Raw genomic sequence first — 21,424 nt, 5'->3', positions numbered from 1 at the left:
GCCCTAAACGTAGTCTGCCTCTCTTTTTCTCTGACTGGATTACTGTGCCCAGTGGGGTCACCACCCAGTGGTTGTAAAAGACAAATGAACTTTGGAACATGGAATATACGGACTTTGTTGCATAACGCAGATAATGAGTGTCCCAAATGGAAGACTGCCATCATTGCAAGAGAGTTGCGACGTTTTAACATCGATAGTGCAGCGCTTCAAGAAACTCGAAGAGCAGGAAAAGGGCAACTGAAGGAAGAAAGAGGAGGCTACAAATTCTTTTGGAAAGGTCTATCTGAACAGGAACATTGAATACATGGAGTAGGCTTTGCTATCAAAAACCATCTTGTGGAGCTCTTGTCAGAAGTCCCTACCAGCATTAATGAGCAACTTTAAACCCTTCGAATAAAACTCGCCAAAAACCAACAGGCTACTATTTTAAGCACTTATGCACCAACACTGGATGCCGATTCTCAGCTGGATGCCATTCTATCAGAGATGCCTAAGGCCTGGGTGATTTTAATGCAAGAGTTGGGTGAGATTTTGATCAGTGGTCTGGGACTATTGGGAAAGAAGGAACTGGCAACAGCAACCAGAATGCAATCTTACTTTTGACTATATGTGCAGCGCACAACCTTGTTATTACCAACACATTTTTTTTCGACAAAAAAATAAATTTAAAACATCATGGAGGCATGAGAGATTTGGGAACAGCATGGGCAAAGGTCTACTTGCACAAGCTAAAGCTGCATAGTTATTTAGTTGAATACTCGTGCACACGCCTAACATTTTTGGCCCAGTACTACTTAGGAGGGCTACTCATGGCAGCAGAGCAAGGAAACACATATACTTATCAAGAGAGAGAGAAGAAAAAGAAGCTGAGAATGTTTGTTTTGATAGAAGCAACTAATTCAAGATTCTAAAACATGGGTCTGTCCCATAATCTGTTCCAGAGACTTGTTCTGAATTCCAAGTGTACCCTGTTACATCTCCCAAGTAAGGGGGAATGTTTACCCCACCCTTGTGTTCCCTCTGCCTGGTCCCTTTTCCTACAAATTGTTTAATTCATCATAATTGAAGACAGGCACAGAGAGTTGTTGCTCCTTCCCAACCTCTCTTCACCATACGTCTCTCTCATACATTTTCCCCCTCCCTCTGTGCACATGAAATTGATGAATGCCTCTTTAAGGTCTCATGCCTGCCACCTCGACAGAACACCCTTGTAAATCAGATAAATATCTCAAGGATCCTTATCCTGGGAAAATTGAGATAATTGCACTAAATTGAAGTGCCTCTTTTTTTCAGCTGGAGTCTCTTGTAGTAACAGGTGCGCACTGACTGCTAATTCCTGCACAGGAATTACTGTGTGTCTCTCTCTCTCTCTCCATGTCTCTCTTCCAGTAGCAGGCCCAAGTCAATCCGCTGAACTGATATTTAGCCAAGATAAATTATCAATCAGGAACCTTTTTACAGCTCTATTCGAGACTCGTTGCAAAAAGGTCACCCTTGCCAAGACCACAGTTATTTCTGACATTCTCAAGCTTATAAGCATTCCTGCGTTGGGTAGAAGAGAGGCAGGATTTGTCACGACTCATGCCAGGCTCAAGCAATTCACTTGAGTTCTCACAGCTGGAATCAATTTGAACAGAAGCCAGAATGGCTATGTTCCACCTTCACTGTTAGAGGCAATATGTCTCTGAGTACCAGAATCACTGGAAGGAAGAGTGCTCTTGTGCTCATATCCCACTTGTGGGTTTCCCTACAGGCATCTGGTTGGCTACTGTGGGAACACGGTGCTGGACTAGATGGGCCATTGGCCTGGTCCAGTAAGACTCATCTTACATTCTTAAGCACTTTCTGGAGTAACCAGCTGCAAAGGAGCATGTGGGCCCTGTACCATTAATAATGTTGAAAAGGGCTTATTAATTAGGAAAGGCAGGTTCAAACATGTCAATACATGCAACCCTGTACAAAAAGATAAATCTTCACAAGATGTCTGAAGCAACTGAGAGATGTTGCTTTACATATGGCAGAGGGAAGGTCATTCCACAGTACAGTGGCAACAGAAGAAAATCTTGCCAAGTAAGGCTGAATGTACTGTGCAAGCATCAGCATTAGCCAGCAAAAATGGGGGGGGGCACGAGGGGAACATGAGTAGGCTTTTACTTTTCACTATGGGGTCATCTTGCTTTCAATTTCTACCAAGGAGACAGGCAGCTTCTCACCTGCCTGTGAGCCAGCTGGTTTTGCCTCATCTGGCCTGACAGCAGAGCAATTCTGCAGCCTGGCTGCAGCAAGGACAGAAAGCTTAAAGCTGGTCCACTGATCAGGGCAGGTTATTAACTCATTTTCCAAGTCAGTCATGAAAAGGAAGGGAGAGTCAGGTCACAAGTGTGCTAAAGGGGGAGAAGGTGACCTTCCAACACCCACTGCTCCCCTTACCTCTTGCACAGCCCCAGGTGGGATAGGGGTGGAAGGGAGGAAGGAAGGAAACCATCATTGCAGTAATTCTGGTATTCTGCTGAACACAAAAGCAAATGGGGAATCTGACAGGGACTGAAAGTGAATGATGGTGCAATCTGAACGGGATGATTATTTCTCTGAGAGTATTCAGGAAACACCTGGGGTCCCAAGAGAAACCAGCAGATGGGATTTTATAAGTGTAAACTACACTAGGGGAAGAACTTATATGGCAGGACAGCTGTCCAGATAAGTAAAGCCAGGTTCGTTGCAGCCTTTGACATATAGATGCTGAGGTGCCCACAGATCTGAACACATCAGACACAACAGCTTCTCCTCAAAACAGCATGTCTCCTCCCACCCCAAAACCACTATTCCCTATATGCTCCTGTATACCTTACTGCCCATAGTTTAGGCATGTGGAAACATAGAGTCCTGTTGGTCTGAAACCTGACAAGCTCATTCAGGTTCTAAGTTGCTCTTCATATTGTGAACTGTAGGAATTAAGGTTTAAATCTCTCTTCAGAGCAGGATCCATTTAAATACCTCATGCAAAAAGGCTAAGCCAGCTACAGCGATCTACTGCTGCTCAGCTGCTACTTCCATCAGCAATCCAAGATGGTCCAAGCATGCACTGGTCCCCCCATCAATGGTGCTCTTGATATGTATCCTTATGCTTGCTACTAAAATCCTTGTGAGGTAGCACCTCCAAGATAGCACACAATCATCCAAGCAGAATCATGGAGATTCAGGACTAAGGTGGTGCACTTTGAACAACCTTTGTATCACCTTGCAAAAATGATGTCAGTTTAAGATGCACCTTTTAGCACAGGCACTTGGATGAGGAGTTCAGAAAGTTCCTCCCATTTAATGTTTGTGTGTTACATAGCTGATTTGAATAGAGCTGAATGTAACCCTACTTGTGACTGCATGGTGAAGGGCAGGCTATAAATAAAGGTAAAGGTACCCCTGCCCGTACGGGCCAGTCTTGACAGACTCTGGGGTTGTGCGCCCATCTCACTTAAGAGGCCAGGGGCCAGCGCTGTCCGGAGACACTTCCGGGTCATGTGGCCAGCGTGACATCGCTGCTCTGGCGAGCCAGAGCCGCACACGGAAACGCCGTTTACCTTCCCGCTGGTAAGCGGTCCCTATTTATCTACTTGCACCCGGAGGTGCTTTCGAACTGCTAGGTTGGCAGGCGCTGGGACCGAGCAGCGGGAGCGCACCCCGCCGCAGGGATTCGAACCGCCGACCTTTCGATCGGCAAGCCCTAGGCGCTGAGGCTTTAACCCACAGCGCCACCTGCGTCCCTCCAGGCTATAAATATCTATATATAAATAACATTAATGCACTGGGTGAAATGGACCTTCAGTTTGTCTCTTCTGAACCTACTGCCATCCAGCTGATCTGTCAGGTGTAGAATATGTGCTTGTTTTGCTCTGGACATTTACCCCTCCAAATTGATACATTATTCATAGCTCCCCTCCCCCAGTGTCTGCAGGAAGTGGGACAAGGGACCCAAGAAATAGGTCAGGCTGGGATCTTCCAGCCCTAACTACTGGAGAAGCATATGGGTTTAAAGGATAGCAGCTGTTCCTGCTTCCCCAGCCCATTATGGCAACCAGACACCCACTTCAGTATGGATTCATGAGAGCAGATTCTTCATAGGTTTTCTCACATTAGCAATAACTGGACCGTGGGGGCAGGCCATAGGGATGACAGGCAGAAAACTGGTCCACAGAAAGACAAACATAAAGTTAAAACATATATTTGATGGTCTGTAATGGTCTGCTAATTATTTTTCTCTCCATTAATTTGTTATTGGTAAAAATGAAAAGGTGTAGGAGGTAAGGGAAGCAAACTTGTGTACTGAGTGGGTAGGAAGGAGAAATGAGATCTGCTGCAGAGCAAATTTCTACTCAACCCTGAACTTAACTATGGTGATGAGCGAAGATCCTTAGCTTGAAATATCAGTGACCCACAAATAATTTATCTAGCTGCTGTCGCATTCACCAAAGTGAACTGTTAAAAGCAAGCTACATGAGAGGCTCAGAAATTGGAGTTCTTGCCTTCTCCTTGTGTTGGGAAGTGACCTGAAGACCAACCTGTGTAGAGCACACACACCCCTTTTGGAATTTCTTATGAGGCAATCAAGGAAGGGCATGTTGCACTTGTTCCATCCTACTCCAGAACTTTCCCTTGCTGAAACTTCACCATGAAGTAACACCAGGTGACATTTCCGCAGTTCTTGGCAAAGAGAATCAGCTTGACACTGTTTTGATTCTCCCCTTCCCCCTCTATGAAACTCCCACACGGCACTTTACAATTCAGCTTTGCTCTGAAATGCAGATCTTTGGCTGCACAGCTAAGCAGCATGGCAGGCATGAAGCACCGTCAATCAAGCCCAGTCACAACACATCACATCTTAGAATTATGATGGATTTGTGAGGAGGGGAGAAAGAGAACCACAGGAACAAGCAGAAGCACCTGAACAAGGGAATTGCAGAAGACAAATCATGTGCATGTCAAATACTCCATGTAGCAATCACCTTTTGCCTTTCAAATGAATTTTTAGAATATATGCAATAATCAGGAACTAGAAAGGCTGTTGGGGAAACTGGCTGCATACATTTTAAGCACATGACCACCCCTCAAAGAATTCTGAGTTTACCACTCTCAGAACCACATCCTTAACAAACTAGTTCCCCAGATTCTTTGAGTGTTGCGCTTTAAATGTATGGTGTGTACGCAGCCACAGACATAAACCAGAGGGCTGGATTTTAGTTTTATGTAAGAAGGAGTGCAATACAAATGGCTCTCAATGTGAATCTGTGACTGCCTCAAGGCTGTCACTATTTTGCAGAATGAATTCAATCACACACTAGAAATTTAAGTTTGTGTAATTAAAGTGCTGTGTCACAACAAATTCACTTTTTAAAAAACGCGGACTTCTTGCAGTTAGGAAAGTGAACGGGAAATGCTCTAAAAGTGTAGACTACCTGTTGAGTGACAGGAAGACATATATCTCCATGCAAAAAAATCAGGATGAATGTTGATTGTCATGTAAGCTCCTCAGGAACAAATCAGAATGAAGCTCCAGTAATGCATGGACATTGTATAACCTCCACCTAAGTTTTCTGACTTGCTAGTCAGGATGAATGCTAAATAATCAGGTCATCCGAGAAGAGTTTACAAGTTCCATGACAGAATATCTCAGAATTCCAGTTGCTGAGGAGTAGAAACAGGAAAAGGCCTCCTTGTGGGCTTCCCAGAGGCATCTGGTTGGCCACCATGAGGAACAGGATGCTGGACTAGATGAATCTTTGATCTGATCCAGAAGGGCTCATGCGATATTATTTGTAACTGTCCTCTCCATGGACATGCCAGTCTATCTCCATTCCTTCCATCTGCTTCAGTGAAGAGAGGGGAGCAGACCAAATCCTGCTAAGCACTGGAGGAACAATTCTGAACTTCATGTGTCCCAGTCTCAGGTCATTTCCAGATGAACTGTTTATTAAGCATTCATCCTGATTTCTTTGCACAGATTTGCAGGGAGGTTAGACAATGTCAACTATCTATTGAGCTTTCATTGTTTGCAGATATGGTCATACAACATGTCCTCAAGCATTATTGCACACATTCCATTGCACACATCCCTTCCTTATCACAAAACATCCAATTTTTTTTTTTTTGGGGGGGGGACAGGTACATGATTTAGTCCCACCCCAAAATAGTGATCATCTTGAAGCAGCCTCGGGGCATATCCATACTTGCCTCTTTCCAGGCAGAGGTCTGTGCTTGAACGCTCCGTGTCTAAGTATTTGGGTTTTTTGCCCTGAGCTTTCCCCGCAAAATCGCACTCTTTAAAGCTGAATCGGAGCAAACTTCAGGTTTTCTGCAGATTGACATTTGCTCCTATTGAACCTTAAAGAGTGGATTTTCATGAGGTATGCTCTGGAGCAAAAGTGGGGGCGCTCAGCTATGGAGCTTTAAATTGTGGACTGTGCCTAGAAAGAGTGGAGGGAAAGTGTGGATCAGACCTTAGTCTCCAGCTTAATTCATGGAAACAATTCACCCACTACCTTCACATATAATGCAACAAAGACATTGGGATAATTGCCTTGAAGGTCCCTGATGTAGTTCCATCTGTGAAGAGAAGCAGGTCTGGGGCTGCCAGCACTTTGGTCAGAGTTCACCAAGAAACCTCCAGTTATACCACTATGAATACTCCAGTGAAAAGGTGGGATATAAAAATGTAATAGACATAGCATAAATACAGTGCAAATGAAGTGCAAGGAAAAATAATTAATCCCATTTGTCAAGAAACTTTATCAGGAGACCAAAATCTCATTACAATGAAATTCATTTTTATTTTTATTATAGCTGCTGCTGTGACAATTTTCCTTGTTTATGTGAGGAGTGTGCTATTAGATGTCAGGGAAAATTTCATAATCTTTGAGGAGGTAACTTGTTAGACTAAATAAAGAAGGCTGCAAGGATCAACATGATAACGTTTTAGAATTATATATATTCTGGCGGAAAATAACCAGTGTGTTAAAGAGCATCTAGGTGCCAGACAAATTCATCAGTTTTCTTTTGCTTTAAAAGATAGCACTAGCAGTCCAAAGGTATGAAGCCTCCCGAGAAGTCTGCTCACTTTTTCTAGTGGCAGCGTTGTGGCCAGGCATTGGGGTCCCTTCAGTGATCCAGCGGCGGACAGAGATTGACGCCTCCTTTGTTGCTGTCTGGGCTGCATCACCGGGTGGTCCACACCCAAGGGTGGTCCCACTGTCCAATCATCGCCAGCAGGAGGTGTGTCAGTGGTAAATTTAAACCGTGGCATGGCTGGGGAGCCCTCCTCTCTTAAACAAATATTGCCCAGTGACAAATATTCCCCGGGGGGGGGGGGGTAGGGTGCTTGGGAAGGTGGTGGCAGTCGACCTTCAAGCGTGCTTGGAGGAAGCTGATTACTTGGATCCATTCCAGTTTGGTTTTCAGGCCTGCCATGGCTGTGAAGCCAGCTTGGTTGCTCTGATAGATGACATTTATCAGGAGGTGTAGGGTTACCCTGCTTGCTTTCCTTGATCTGTTGGCAGCTTTCACTACAGTTGACCACAGTATCGTTCAGCAGCATCTTAGGGAAGTCAGGGTTGAGGACACTGAGCTTGTGGTTCGGCTCCTACCTCCAGAACTGCTTACAGAAGGAATGCTGTTGTTCAACACCATGTGAGATGTCCTGTGATGTCCCTCAGGGTTCCGTCTTGTCTCCCATGCTATTTAACATCTATATGAAGACACTGGGAGCTGTCATCAGATTTGGGCTGAAGAGTCATCAATATGCTGATGACACCCAGACCTGTCTCTCTCCTCCATCTTAATCAGGAGAGGCGGTTGAGATGTTAGACCAGTGCTTGACAGTGATGGGCTGGATGTGGGCCAATAAACTGAAGCTGAATCCTGAAAAGTCAGAGGTGTGATGTGTACCAGGTTCCCACGCCCAGGAGGCAGGAAGATGACCTGTAATGGACAGGGTTACGCTCCTCTGGTAGGGGCAGGTCAACTGCTCCAGGATGTGCTTGAATTAATCATTTTCACTCAGGTGGCCTCAGTTGCTATGAGTTTCCCACCCTCAGCTGCCTTATCAAGTTTCAGTGAGAATTGTTGAGATAATGATGTAAAGCACATTGAATACTTGAAATGCACTGTATTAATGTCACCAAGCATTATGTTTTCACTTCAGGAAGCAAAATGAAGATTTGTGTTTTTGCCAAGGAGCTTATAACAAGAGTGATGTTTCAGACAGAGATTTCAGACATATCACCTGATAATTTTTAAATAGTAGAAATTTAAATATACAAAGACAGTAATGCCAGCCATTATTACTATTTGCCCTTACATATATCTTTTATTCCTGAAATTTCAAATGTTTTACAATGAAGTTTCTTCAATCATTTTGGGGAAATATAATGATCTGAGGAGGCCACAGCTAAATTTACTTACTAGGTATCATTTATATCCTACCTTTCTACTGCCAGGAAATTTAAGGGTATGGGGTTCCCGGGAAGGTTTCCATCCAGACATTGGCTAGCCCCAACCCCACTTAGTTTCAACAGTGTTGCTAGATCATGCACCTTCAAAACACAGGGGTGCATCAAATGTTAGGGATACTTCTGTTAATACAGCCTATCACCGAAAGTAATGGTCTCACTCTATTCTGGTCAGAGCACACCTGGAGTACTGGGTCCAGTTCTGCACACCACAATTTACAAAGGATGTTGACAGGCTGGAACATGTGCAGAGGAGGGCAACTAAGATGATCAAGGGTCTGGAAACCAAGACTTATGAGGAACGGTTCAGGGAGTTGGGTATGTTTAGCCTGGATAAGAGGAGACTGAGCAGAGATATGATAGCCATCTTCAAATATCTAAAGGGCTGTCACATGGAAGATGGAGCAAGCTTGTATTTTCCTGCTCCAGAGGGTAGGATGTGAACCAATGGCTTTAAGTTACAAGAAAGGACATTCCGACTAAACATCAGGTAAAAACTTTCTGACAGTAAGAGCTGTTTGACAGTGAAACAGACTCCCTCGGAAGGTGGTGGGCTCTCCTTCCTTGGAGGTTTTTAAGCAGAGGTTGGATGGCCATCCGTCTTGGATGCTTTAGTTGAGATTCCTGCATTGCAGGGGGTTGGACTAGATGATCCTTGGGGGGTCCCATCCGGCCCTCTCCTCAGTTCATACCCCAGCCTGCTGCTACTGGGCCAGCTTTATGTGTGAGTGTTTTTGCCTGACTGGAATGTGCCCCTAAACTCTAATAATGCCTCTTGCTTTTCTGAGTGGAGGACAGAGGGGTGTAGAAACTAGCCTACTGCACAAAGGTAACATTTATTAATTGCTCACCCACTTTCCCCCTGCCCAGCAATGGCATGTGGCCTCCCCTTAAAAAGGTTGTCCGGAAGGAAATGTGATACTTTGGTTTGAAAAAGGTTCCCCACCCATTCTAATTGATACTTTTAAGTAGTAGTTTTATTGGCCTGGCTGATGCGCTAGAGTAAGGGTGAGAATAATGGGTGTGCCATACAAAATCCATTGAAATAGTTGCACTAGCAGAAGCTTGTTGTGCGACAGAAAGGTTTGGGGCACAACCAGCCGCAAGAACCATGCTGGCTTCCTTCACCTTCCCTTGCAAAATCATTCAGCTAGCACAACTAGTACCCTGCTAAGGAACATTAACTTACTGCAACATTGAATTATTCTATTGTGAACTAGACTGAAATGAAGATGCAGGAAGCTGCCCTATAGCAGGGGGGTGGGGGGGACCTCTTTATCCATCTAGCCCACCATTGCCTACACTGACTGGCAGGGACTCCGTCAGGCAGAAAAAGCATTTCCCATCACCTGCTACCTGATCCTTTTCACTTGGAAGTAAACCTGGGGGCCTTTTGCGTGCCAGGGTCCCCCTCCTTCAAAAAAAAGTGGCATACAAATATTGCAAATAAATAGTGAGCAAAAGAGATGGACAGAATCAGGCAGGGAAGGAAAAGAGACTAGGAACAGAAAAAGCCAACATCCTTCTGGCCTAAACCTGGAAGAACATCAGTCCAATTGCACATGCTCAAGAACCCAGGGCCTGGCTTGGCGGGTTAATGTGACAATCCATTTCTGACAGTGTGTCAATACAAAGCAATTTAAGAGTGCATGAAAAATCGACCCAAGGTAACAGGCAATTTCTCTGCTCTGCTGGTTTAGATGGAAGTGGGGTCCAATGAGGCTGGAGTATCTCAGCAAGCTCACTTCAGTCAGCAATGCCCAGCATCTCCCAACTCAGACTGTCACAAAAAGGGGGCGCCTGGTAGGGAAAAGGGATAAGAAAGTCAGTTCCCAAAGACAGAAACGGGCAAAACGGGCAAGAGATCCTTGTGGTCTCTCTAACGAATCATGTTGAAATAGCTGCAGCACACACATTCCCCCTGAAACAAAACAGAATAGCAAAAAGAAAAGGTAGTCAGCTTTTCAGAGGGTGCAAGAAAAAGGATTACCCACTTATAAAGATACTCATGTACTGTATTCCTGTAGAAGTTGCTGGTCTGGACAAGGCTCTCTGCACTGCAAGAAGGTGAAACCAGAGCTGCATATCATGCAGGGATATTGTGGGTAGCTTCCTCTGTGGGCAGCTTTACAATAAAATAATTGACATGATAACGAGACATCACTTAAAATCAATAGGTGGAAAATCATTATTCTACTTACTCCTAAGACTAACAACAAACAGCACAGTATTTTGATTGTAAAAATCCATTCTGTTTAACTAAGTATGAAGGCCTGAAATAGAGTGCATAGGAGAACCAGATCTGGTGCTTGCAGCTGGCCAGGTTGAGCCCTGGCCAAGGGCCCCAGGGACTGAAGAGGCCCCTCACCGGCCTGTCATCACAGGCCTCCTTTCTTGGACAGCCATTTTAGTGGTAGCTGGGTGGCAGTGGCACTTTTGAATAGAAGCCAAGCTAAAATGCTTCCCAAGCCTCTGCTAGAGATGGTGGGGAATAGTGTTGCCACAGTTAATGGTAGCGGGGGGGGGGGATACTATGTGGCCACATTAGAGTGGGGGCCCATTTGTGGCACTATGCCAAAGACCCTCTGAAGTCTGTTGGAACAGTTTCCAAAGCAATAGCCACGTTAGTCAACTGCAGCAAAACCAGAATACCTCAGGTTACATATGCTTCAGGTTACATATGCTTCAGGTTACAGACTCTGCTAACCCAGAAATAGTACCTCGGGTTAAGAAGAAGAAGAAGAAGAGTTTGGATTTGATATCCCGCCTTTCACTCCCCTTCAGGAGTCTCAACGCGGCTAACATTCTCCTTTCCCTTCCTCCCCCACAACAAACACTCGGTGAGGTGAGTGGGGCTGAGAGACTTCAAAGAAGTATGACTAGCCCAAGGTCACCCAGCAGCTGCATGTGGAGGAGCGGAGACGCGAACCCGGTTCCCCAGATTACGTGACTACGGCTCTTAACCACTACACCACACTGGCTCTCACTTTGCTTCAGAACTTTGCTTCAGGATGAGAACAGAAATTGTGTGGCAGCAGTGGGAGGCCCCATTAGCTAAAGTGGTGCTTCAGGTTAAGAACAGTTTCAGGTTAAGAACGGACCTCCGGAACGAATTAAGTACTTAACCTGAGGTACCACTGTACTCTTGTGGCACCTTAGAGACTAACTAACCTGACATAAGGTTTCATGGACCACTGGTTAGCTCTTATTAACCTCCTAAAAATGTCAACCAAGTGAGCCTTGGAGATCTCCCAGTTACTGGTGCCACACTTATACACAAAATGGTTCATTCCTGGGAGAGAACAACCTCACTGTAATGCATGTGGTGGCGGCCACTTACTCCAGATGAAGTTATAGATCTGGGAGGAAGCAGTCTCCATGCCATTCCAGCTCCTGACCACCAACAGTTTCAAAACTATTGGCTGGTGATAAATCCCTGGAAATTCCTACCTTTATCCCAGGGACAGGTGTTACTTTTCTCCATCACTTTTGGGAAATATAGCTTGAGGAAACCTCTAGCTCGTGAGCACTTACAGAGGACGACTGAAGTAAAATTCATTTTTATATCTCAATCACTCATCAGGCAAGGTGGCTACCAAACCCCAAACCAAAGGAGGCGACATGCTGAATGATGGGGACCCCCTCTTGCTATATAGCAAGTAATTATTTGTGGGTTAATCCTTGATTCACTTGTTCTAGCAAGAAGTAGCGGGGGAGAGAGATGTATATTATAGAAATGAGGTTCAAGTTAAAGCAATAACAGTTTCCGTTTTCAGCTGCTTTCATGATCTGCCCTCGGGAGATTGTGCCTAAATGAGATTGAGCTGCACTAAGAATGCTCATAATCCTTTTGGAATGAAGGAAGGAGCTAACTCATCCACATGACACCAAGTTCATAATGGCAGAGGGTCCCTCATATAGAAAGCAGAGTAAGGCTTGCTCACTTCAGTGTTGTTCTGTCCATTCACAAGCAGACTGGCTTGAAGGAAGGAAGGGGGAAAAAATCTTCAAAATACTTTCACACATCATAAATTTTAGTCCATGCGCTTGCTGTATAGCCTGTGGAATTAGCTGCTACTCAGTAAAAGCAGGGACCAGCGGCATTTATTACACACGCTTCCCCCCTCCCCAAAGCTGTTGCCCACTCATTTGCAATCAGTCAAAAATTAAATGCCACCATTATTATTATAATTATTAGATTGCCCCGCCCTTCACAGCAATATAAAATACAGCATTAAAAACTATTTATCACATGCATTGTTTTATTTCAAAAGTTTATATCCCACTTTTCAGTCAGGGAAATAATACCTAAACCCTATCAGAACTTACATACAAACCCAGCAGCCTTTCATCCTCTGGAAGATGGATGGGGCTGGAGCATACCTCTCTTCGGTTCTGCAGCTCCAATTCCGCTGGAGCTGAGGGTACTTTTCAGCAAGGAGCATGGAGAAAGCAAGCTCTCCATTGTTTCTGGGCAACAGATGGAACTAGGACCAAGTTGCTCCACCAAGCCTTGCCAGGAGGTTCTTCTTGGCCAAGGTGGTGGGGTTGGCATGGAAGGATCAATGCTTGCTGTTGGATGATGTCTCAAATATTCTAAACGGCCTAAACAGTATTTTGTTTATATGTCAATAGTTGGCTTTTATGTTTTTAATGTGATGGCTCCTGAAGAAGAAAGTTCCATTCTGAAACACATTGCACTAAACATTAGTAGTTGCTACTTTCGAGAACTAGTTTCTCATTTTTTTACATTCTTTTTTGGGGAGGCAGAGGGTACATTCTGCCAGGGACCTGTAGTTCCCTGGCCAGTGGTCCAAGTCACTGGGCAATTTTTAACGTTGGCACACTATTTCACCAGTGCAGTTGTCTCACATTTTGTACTCACTGAGCTCTAATGGGTTGGTGGGGTTGTGAGGTTCAGGGCACATATCTGCATTTATGGTGGCAAAGTGAGGTTATACAGACCTTTAGGCTGGAAGAGTTCAAAGAATTGGGAGTCAATCTATAACACACTGTTTGGGATAGTGGATGATGCTACTCCATGTATTAGTCATAAAGAACTGCTAGCATTTTGGCTTGTCACAGTGAGTTTGGAGATCACTAGGTGTTGGTGCACTACAGAAAGGTTGTCACTCGGGTTCTGATTTGGCAGAAAACTGACCTGTCAACTTAGTGCAGTTAAGGGGAAAACAAATCTGTTGGTCTTTATATGCAACTTGGCAATCCTTTATATCCTCTATGTGTCACAAAGATTAAATCTGAAGACTTCCCCCCCCCCATGCACACATGGGGAAAATATGGAGACAATTGTTGGACTAATGCAATGGTACCATAATCTATTCAGTTCAATAAGCCTTAAACTTATGAGGGGGTTGTGTTCCGGGAATTGCACCTAAAGCCAAAAATGCATGTAGTCAAAACACACTGGGCACAATGGTGGGTGGGATTGCCAAAGTACCCCCCGCACACACACACAGATGCCCACCCCACCCCCCTTTTTTGGCCAAGTGCATAAAGCTGAATGTGCACAAGTTAAATGTGTGTAAGTTGTTGACTGACTGTACTACTGTATTCCTTTAAGTCTGTGGTCATACTTTGTATCGGTGGAGAGGGAGAGTTTTTATGTGACAAATTGCATGTTTTGTTGGTCGTGTTTATTTAGAAAATAATAAAAGTATTTAAAAATATATATTTAGTGCCGATAATCCCCAGACCAGACCAATTTGCCACTTAAACCAAAAGATGATGTTTTAAAAACCCATCACCATCAAAATGACTTTCATTTGATAGCTAAATAGAACATCCCACCGTCAGGGGCAGTGTAGTTTTTGAATGACAGGTTCTGCAGGTTGACAATAGAGGGAGCTCTGCTGCCTTCATGGCCTGCTTGCGCATCTCTGGGAAGCTCCTTGCCGTGCTACTTTTATTGTTTTGGTGCTTCTTGGTATTTATTTGCTCTCTACTGACCACTGCTGCAGCTTGTTTTAGTAATTCATTTATATTTTTAGCGTTTTAATTGCTTTGTTTTTATTGCTACATAGTTCCTTTTTATGGATATGTGCTGCTTTGGATATGCTGACTGAAAAGTGACTCATAAAACCCATTTAAATTAAAAGAGACGGTTTTGGGAACTGGTTGCCAGACTGAATGGGCCGTTGGTCTGAACCAGCTGGGCTTTCCTTATGTTATTAGCTCAGCAGTTTAGAGATGGCTGGTAGGACAGCTTCTCCAGATGTGCCGGCTGTGGGCGATGAGAGTTCTAACCCAAAACATCTGGAGGGCATCAGGCTGAAGAAAGCTAGCCACTAGGAACAAGGCAGCTTACATAGCCCACTGCTCAAGAAGAGCAAAGAGCAGCAACAGCCCAGCATGACTCAGGGCAGGCAAGCAATAGGTAACAGAGGAAAACGTTTCAGTCAAGGGGAGGGATCTCCCTTTTAAGTTTCCCACAAGCAGCACTTAGTATTACGACTAGAAAAACCTCCAGCATTCTGTTGCTTAATGTGTAGTGGGGGGGGGTTGTTATTGTTTTTGTATTCAGTTTGAAAAGTGAGTTTGTGAAGCAAACAAAATTAGCAACGCAGACGACAGTACCCAGAACAGTTGGTTTTCACATTTCCAGCCATGAACAAAGAAGAGGATGAGCGCTCACCACCTTAGTACCCCAAATGCAGACAAAAGAGAGGACATCAGAGCAGGAATACCAATGAGGAACATCTTAATTCCTCCCTACATACCAGACGGCATTAAGAATCTCCTCACACAGCTCACTTTGTGGTGGTCCTCCTTATCACTTACTGGAGATGAATCTATACATTTCTGAGCAGCCGTCCAGATGCTAGGCAATTGGTTAAAGAGAAGGGGGGATTGCGGAGGCTCTGAAAAACACTGTTATAAGAAAGCATGTGTGATAATGCTGTGGTTCTGCCCCCTGGAGAGGGAAGGCTGAAATATTACTCCAGTAGCCATCTGTTATGGGACTTGTTCATACATATTTTGGGGCACTGGAAAAGAAGCTGGTATATGTGTGTGTGTGAGAGAGAGAGACCTGGAGCAGAGAAATGGTTAAATAGCTCCACCCAGGGTGGCTCTGGGAGCCTGAGCCCCAGGTCTTTTGTACTGAGTCCTGCTCTCCTACCCCTCCTCCCTCCTTTTAAAAAGCTTTAAAAAACAGGCCTCAGCCACTTACCATCACAATTTGCTTTCCAGTTGTGGCTAGAGATGGTTGTTCAACATCATGTGTGAATGCTGTTGATTTGTGGCAGGGGCATGTAAGTATATAAAAGTGTGCCTGCATGAGAAAGTCGTGTCAGATGCTGAACAAGAGTTATATGAGTATTTGTATGTACATAAGCAGCAGCTCTTGGCAACTGATTGAGTCCTCTGCCCAGTCTACCTGCAGCATACAGAAAATCCTGTTGGTTCCATGTTGCTCAGAGTAAGCCCTGACAGCAAGAGGCAGAGTTTGCTTTCCCCTCCTCTGGAAGCCAGCCTTACTTTGCATCTATACATATAAATTAGCATATGCAAATATGAGCCTGTGCTCAGAGTCCTTGAATCACGCAGCACTCTCTTCTCTGATTCAAATCAACCCCCACCTGAAGTGGCTTTTCTCCTCTAAAAATGTCAACCGAGTTGCATCAAATGTTCACTTAGCATCTTACCCTTCTAAGAACAAAAGGGTTTTAACAACTAATCATTCCTTAACCCTCACGATCTTCCCCTAAGAATCAACTCCCAAGAGAAAGAATCGTATTGCAGATTAGATTTGCCATTAAAAACGCACTGTTTGGATGTTGGGAAGGAGCACCTAAGACAACACAGATCCTGCTTCTTTTGCCTCGGTATCCTCAAAAGAAAGACATCCACAACGTCTCTGGAAGGCAGGCCCAATGTTTGTAGAGTACTTTCAAACAGACCCTCTTACAAGCCATCTACAAGCCACGCTGTCAAGCCATTTCAGCCATATTAAATCCCTGTGTGGAGTTGATGGTGCATGGTGCAGGTTGAGCATCAATGTGTCTTTGAGGACTGCATCTCCTTTGGATACAGCCAAGCATCTGTGCTAAGAACGGGATCTAGGGGCTGATCTCAGCTCCAGCTGCTTCCAGCCTCTGTAGCCAGCACCTACTTATTAAATCAGAATGTTTGATTTTGAGCTGCAAGTTGGTGGAGGATGCAAAAAGAGAAGAGGAGAAATAGGCTTTGATTAGAAGCTCATACACAGACAAAACAATTTAAACAACAGAAAGTGTTTTACTAACATTTAAGCCTTTCAAAGCCACAGCTGCCTGGTTCCTAGCCACAGGCTGGATTAGCTAACAGGTTTACTATCAACGCCAGTATGAAAAACTGTGAAGCTGGAGGACATCAGTCTTTTAATCCCCTCCCCCAAATGTGACAGGCTAAACCTGTATGGCCTTACTTCACTCACACTTTGATCTTTTGTGGTTTATAAAAGGGCAAGAGGGTGGAATACACTCCAGCCTTCCTCTATCTGGTGCCTCCAAGAGGTACAACTTTCATCAGCCAGAGCCTGGGCACCAGGTAGCGGAAAGCTGGGTTAATGTGTCAGAGGCTGCTCACCTAGAAAATAAATCTGCTCATGTTTTCCTTCAGGGCATCCCAGGAGGCCCAAAGAATAGCAGCTGTGCTATGTGGCAATGCTATGTGCAATGTGGCAGCTACAGAAATGGCAGCTATGGAACAGGCACATTGACAACAAGCAACTCTATGAACGCTTGCTGGAGGAGCTGTGAGGTAGACTCAAGAACACATGGGCCACAGGAAAAGATGGGTAACTGTTGTGCACATCCTAGTCTCCCACCTGTGAGACACTTCAGGGATGTCCACACCTATCAGTGTTTGGTTTCCTTGAAATGAAGGCCAATGGAGGTTGTGATGTCTTTAGGCTATATTTACGCATATATGCAACCTGAGCATGGGATGTAGGGCAGGGCCGGATTTAGGTTTGATGAGGCCCTAAGCTACTGAAGGTAATGGGGCCCTTTATATGTGATATTTTAGGGAGCAGGCTAGCAGGTGGGGCCCATTACTTACATCATAGGAACCTACACAACATAAAACACCGTTGCTATATGTAGGTTTTATTTTATTTGTCTATCTATTTTGGAAATGTACATCCAGGTTTTTTTTTCCTTTAATTTTTTTTGGGGCCCCCCAAGAGAGTGGGGCCCTAAGCTATAGCTTGTTTAGCTTATATGTAAATCCGGCACTGATAGAGGAGCTCTCTCACACACAACCCCACTTGTCCTATTGCTCTCCAACGTAGGATGACATGGCATCCAGCCAGGTGAGGTGGGGAAAGGCCCATCCATTTGACTTGGCAACAGGGTTCATTCTTTAAGAAGCAGATGCTGCATTCTTAGCTGAGTAGCTAAGGCCATAAGAACTGGTTTGATTGATTCAGCAGGTTTCCTCTTAGGGATTCTAACCTTACAGACACAGGATCAGAGCCATGCATATAATCCAGATTGGCTCCCCAATCCACTAGCATTTGGGGATCCGAGGAAACAGAAGAGGGGAGCAAAAGGTAGGTACCATTGTGCATAGGTTTTTAATCATTTATATTTTTTAAAAATCCAAGAAGAGAAAAAACACTTAACGTTTTGGATGCTCCTGGATGTGAGAAAGGGCACAAATCCTGTGACGTCATGGCATAATTATTTCCACACCCAACCATACCCTGTTCTGCGTGACATTTATGAAATTGGAGTCAGTATGGCTAGAATCAGTCCAACCAATGCTTCAGTATGTACTATATATGTTACTCCCAAAAAACTTTTCATTATTACCAACACAGGAGTGGGCAAACTGCATTAACTAACTCTTCTGAGATAGGTGGCAACTTTCTGTACTCTGCAGTTTGGAGTTACAGCACACACCGGGAAGCGCAGAATGTGTCCAAGGGAAAACTAGGCACTTCTCTTGGAACGCCACTATGCTTCTTAGTGGAGGCCAGCACTACAGCCTCCAGCACCCACACTGATACTAGCACCAGTAAGTTAGCTATCTGAATCAAAGCGGGGAATGGCATCCCCTGCATCTGGTTCATGCAGTCAGAAACACCACTCCATTCCAGAAACAGAGTATAGTCTTCCTGACATATCCCTAGGGGGCAGCCATACCAGTGGTTTTGTCCTGGTTTTTCTGATGCTGTTCACTGGTGATGTCCACAGCCAAGTCTTACAAGAAGTACCTTTTTAAAAGTGTTCCTCACCTTCAAACTTTCTCTCTAATGTCCCGCATATAACCAACAGGAACAACAAGCTGGGGGCACTTCAATACATTTGACCAGATTCTTGCATTTTAGATAACAAGCTGGTATGTGCCTAACGATAGGCAAGCCAAAAAGAGATAGCTCTAGGCCAGCATACCATAACCTTTATGAATGGATTCACGGTCTGGGAAAGGTTCTGATTCACAATGCAAATCAGTGGGCCAGAAACAACTTCTCACCCCATAAATTTGCTTGTACGGGAAGTTTCTGGTGAACTGTGCCAAACAGCCAGCAGAATATTTGATAAGTAAGAATCCCTTCCACTCTGCTTAACCTATTTCCAAGTATACCTTGTGTTGCTCTTTGCAGTCTCAGGGCAGAAACCTCAAGGTTCTGCTTCTCCTTGTTCACATATCACCTGGTACAAACACAGCCTTACTGAGTACCAACCAGACCACACTCAAGCCCCCTTGGTTCTCAGATACGGCATTGGTCCTCCAAGCATTCCTGAATAAAGTAGAAGGACAGCTGTTAAAAGTAATTATGTGTACATCATTACAGTATTGGAACACTAGTTTTGAACTGGATGGACCTGATCCAAAATCCTGGAATTCACACCTCTCGTCTGCATCCCAACAGCACAGATTTGGTGCCACTTGAAACACATATGGCTTCTCAATTCACACCAAAGCTGGTTGAGGGAGTACAAAAAAAATTGTATTTAACAAATGGAACGCTAAAGATTTTAAGAAAACGTCAACATTTTGACAGTGTCAAAGTGTTTCAATTGCCACCAAAAATTTCAGGCATCTATTTTTGACAATTTTTTATCAAAACATTAAAGTAGTCATCTTGTGCCTATTGGCTATATGAAGTCCCCACATCTGCACATAACTAATGGCAGAACTGCATGTTAGACTAAAAGCACAATACCGCACCCACCCATTTAGCAACATTTAGAGGACCAGAAGTTAGCTCCATCTGACTTGCATGTAAAAAAACCATGTTTATAATAAATAATTGGAAATTACTGCCTCCATTAATAAAGAACTCATCCTGCACTTCTTTTACAGGGAACATTTCTGCTAACTGGTCTTATATCTAAACTGTTGGCCTTCTGCTTAGCCATTATGAATGACCTTAAGCAATTTCTCGATTTTCAGAATGAGTGCATTTCATGGGTAGGCCAACCAAGGCCCGGATCTGGCCTAATCGCCTTCTAAATCCGGCCCGCAGACAGTCCGGGAATCGGTGTGTTTTTACATGAGTAGAATGTGTCCTTTTTTTAAAATGCATTTCTGGGTTATTTGTGGGGTCTGCCTGGTGTTTTTACATGAGTACAATGTGTGCTTTTATTTAAAATGCATCTCTGGGTTATTTGTGGGGCATAGGAATTCGTTCATTTTTTTGTTGGGATATCAAGCCCTTTATCAGGAGGAACTGGCAACAATCCTAGGCACCCAGCTTGATTCCCTGTTGACCTCCCTGGCTGCATTCCCCAGCAGGCGCAGGCAATGTCTCGATCGGCGATTCTTCTCAAACGTGAGAAGAACACACACCCTCTTCCCTGCCCCCCCCCCCCCGGGCAGGGGAAAGAGATAGACAGAAACGTATTTACATGCCTTTATTTCTGTCTTTGCAGCATTACAAAAAACGTGACTGCTCTCTTCAAGCTACAGCAGTATAGTAGCAAACACTTCCTGGATAGGAACAAACGGAAGAGCTCATATTACACTCTGAGCTAATTCCGGTGCTTCGCACTGTGAATAGACTGTCCCTCTGATTCCCACGGGCAGTCCCATTCCCATCATGTTTACTTTTCAAGCTAGCACTTTGCAGCTGCATTGCATCCATATCGTAACATTTCTGGGTTATTTGTGGGGTCTGCCTGGTGTTTTTACATGAGTACAATGTGTGCTTTTATTTAAAATGCATCTCTGGGTTATTTGTGGGGCATAGGAATTCGAACATTTCCCCCAAAAAAATATAGTCCACCCCCCCCCCCAAGGTCTGTGGACCGTGGACAGTGGACCGGCCCTGCTGAAAAAGTTTGCTGACCCCTACTTCTTCCTTCCCAGGTTTATGATTTTAAAAAGCAGTATAAAGCACTCAAAAGAGGAACTAAATTTTGCAAAGTGATATTATTCATTCCAGTCACAAAAATCTCAGATCCATAACAAGGAATTTTTAATGGCACGGTTCTTAGTGACAATGCACTCCGAGTGCTCAGCTAGGAATTCTGAGTCTCTCCAGAGTACAAAGGGATTCCAGAACTTTTAAGTTTGCAGATCTAAGCTTACTTACACCCTAATTTTAAACAGTTTCACCATAAATAAGTTCACCACTAAACTTTGATCAACTTTAATGGGTCTTACTTCCTAGGAAGTAATATAAAGTCTGCTTAATACTGCAGCCTTACAAGAGTGAAAATCTCACAGAACTCAGAAATGTTTTGGTTTGTGACTTCCATGATGGCTATGCTCTGCCTCCATGGTTGGAGGCTGTGTCCTTCTGAATACCAGTTGCTGGAAACTGCAGGGTAGCAGAGTACTCTTACACTTGGGTCATGCTTGCCACTTCCTATAGGCATCTGTTTGGCCATTATGAGGTCAGATCTTATGTTCTCAACTGCTCAAAATTCCATAGAAGGGAAGATGTTGTTCGCGGAAGCTTCTCTTGCCACCACTGC

General features: G+C 44.4%; 1 protein-coding gene and 1 long non-coding RNA gene across 3 annotated transcripts in view; one reads left to right on the top strand and one right to left on the bottom strand.

Moving 5' to 3' along the window:
* Positions 1-21,424, top strand: part of LOC307209467 (clathrin heavy chain 2-like) — a 47,708-nt gene that overhangs the window by 8,773 nt on the left and 17,511 nt on the right. The gene's annotated exons all lie outside the window — the stretch shown is intronic.
* On the bottom strand, positions 18,054-21,318 carry LOC307209487. The gene is made up of 2 exons (XR_013835604.1): positions 21,111-21,318; positions 18,054-19,242 (listed from the first exon to the last, which is right to left on the bottom strand). It is a non-coding gene; the product is annotated as an uncharacterized lncRNA (long non-coding RNA).

Source organism: Podarcis cretensis, assembly GCF_951804945.1.
Source record: "Podarcis cretensis genome assembly, chromosome: 2".
Classification (NCBI taxonomy): domain Eukaryota; kingdom Metazoa; phylum Chordata; class Lepidosauria; order Squamata; family Lacertidae; genus Podarcis; species Podarcis cretensis.
The sequence above is the reverse complement of the archived record's forward strand: the minus strand, read 5'-3'. Positions and strand labels throughout refer to the sequence as shown.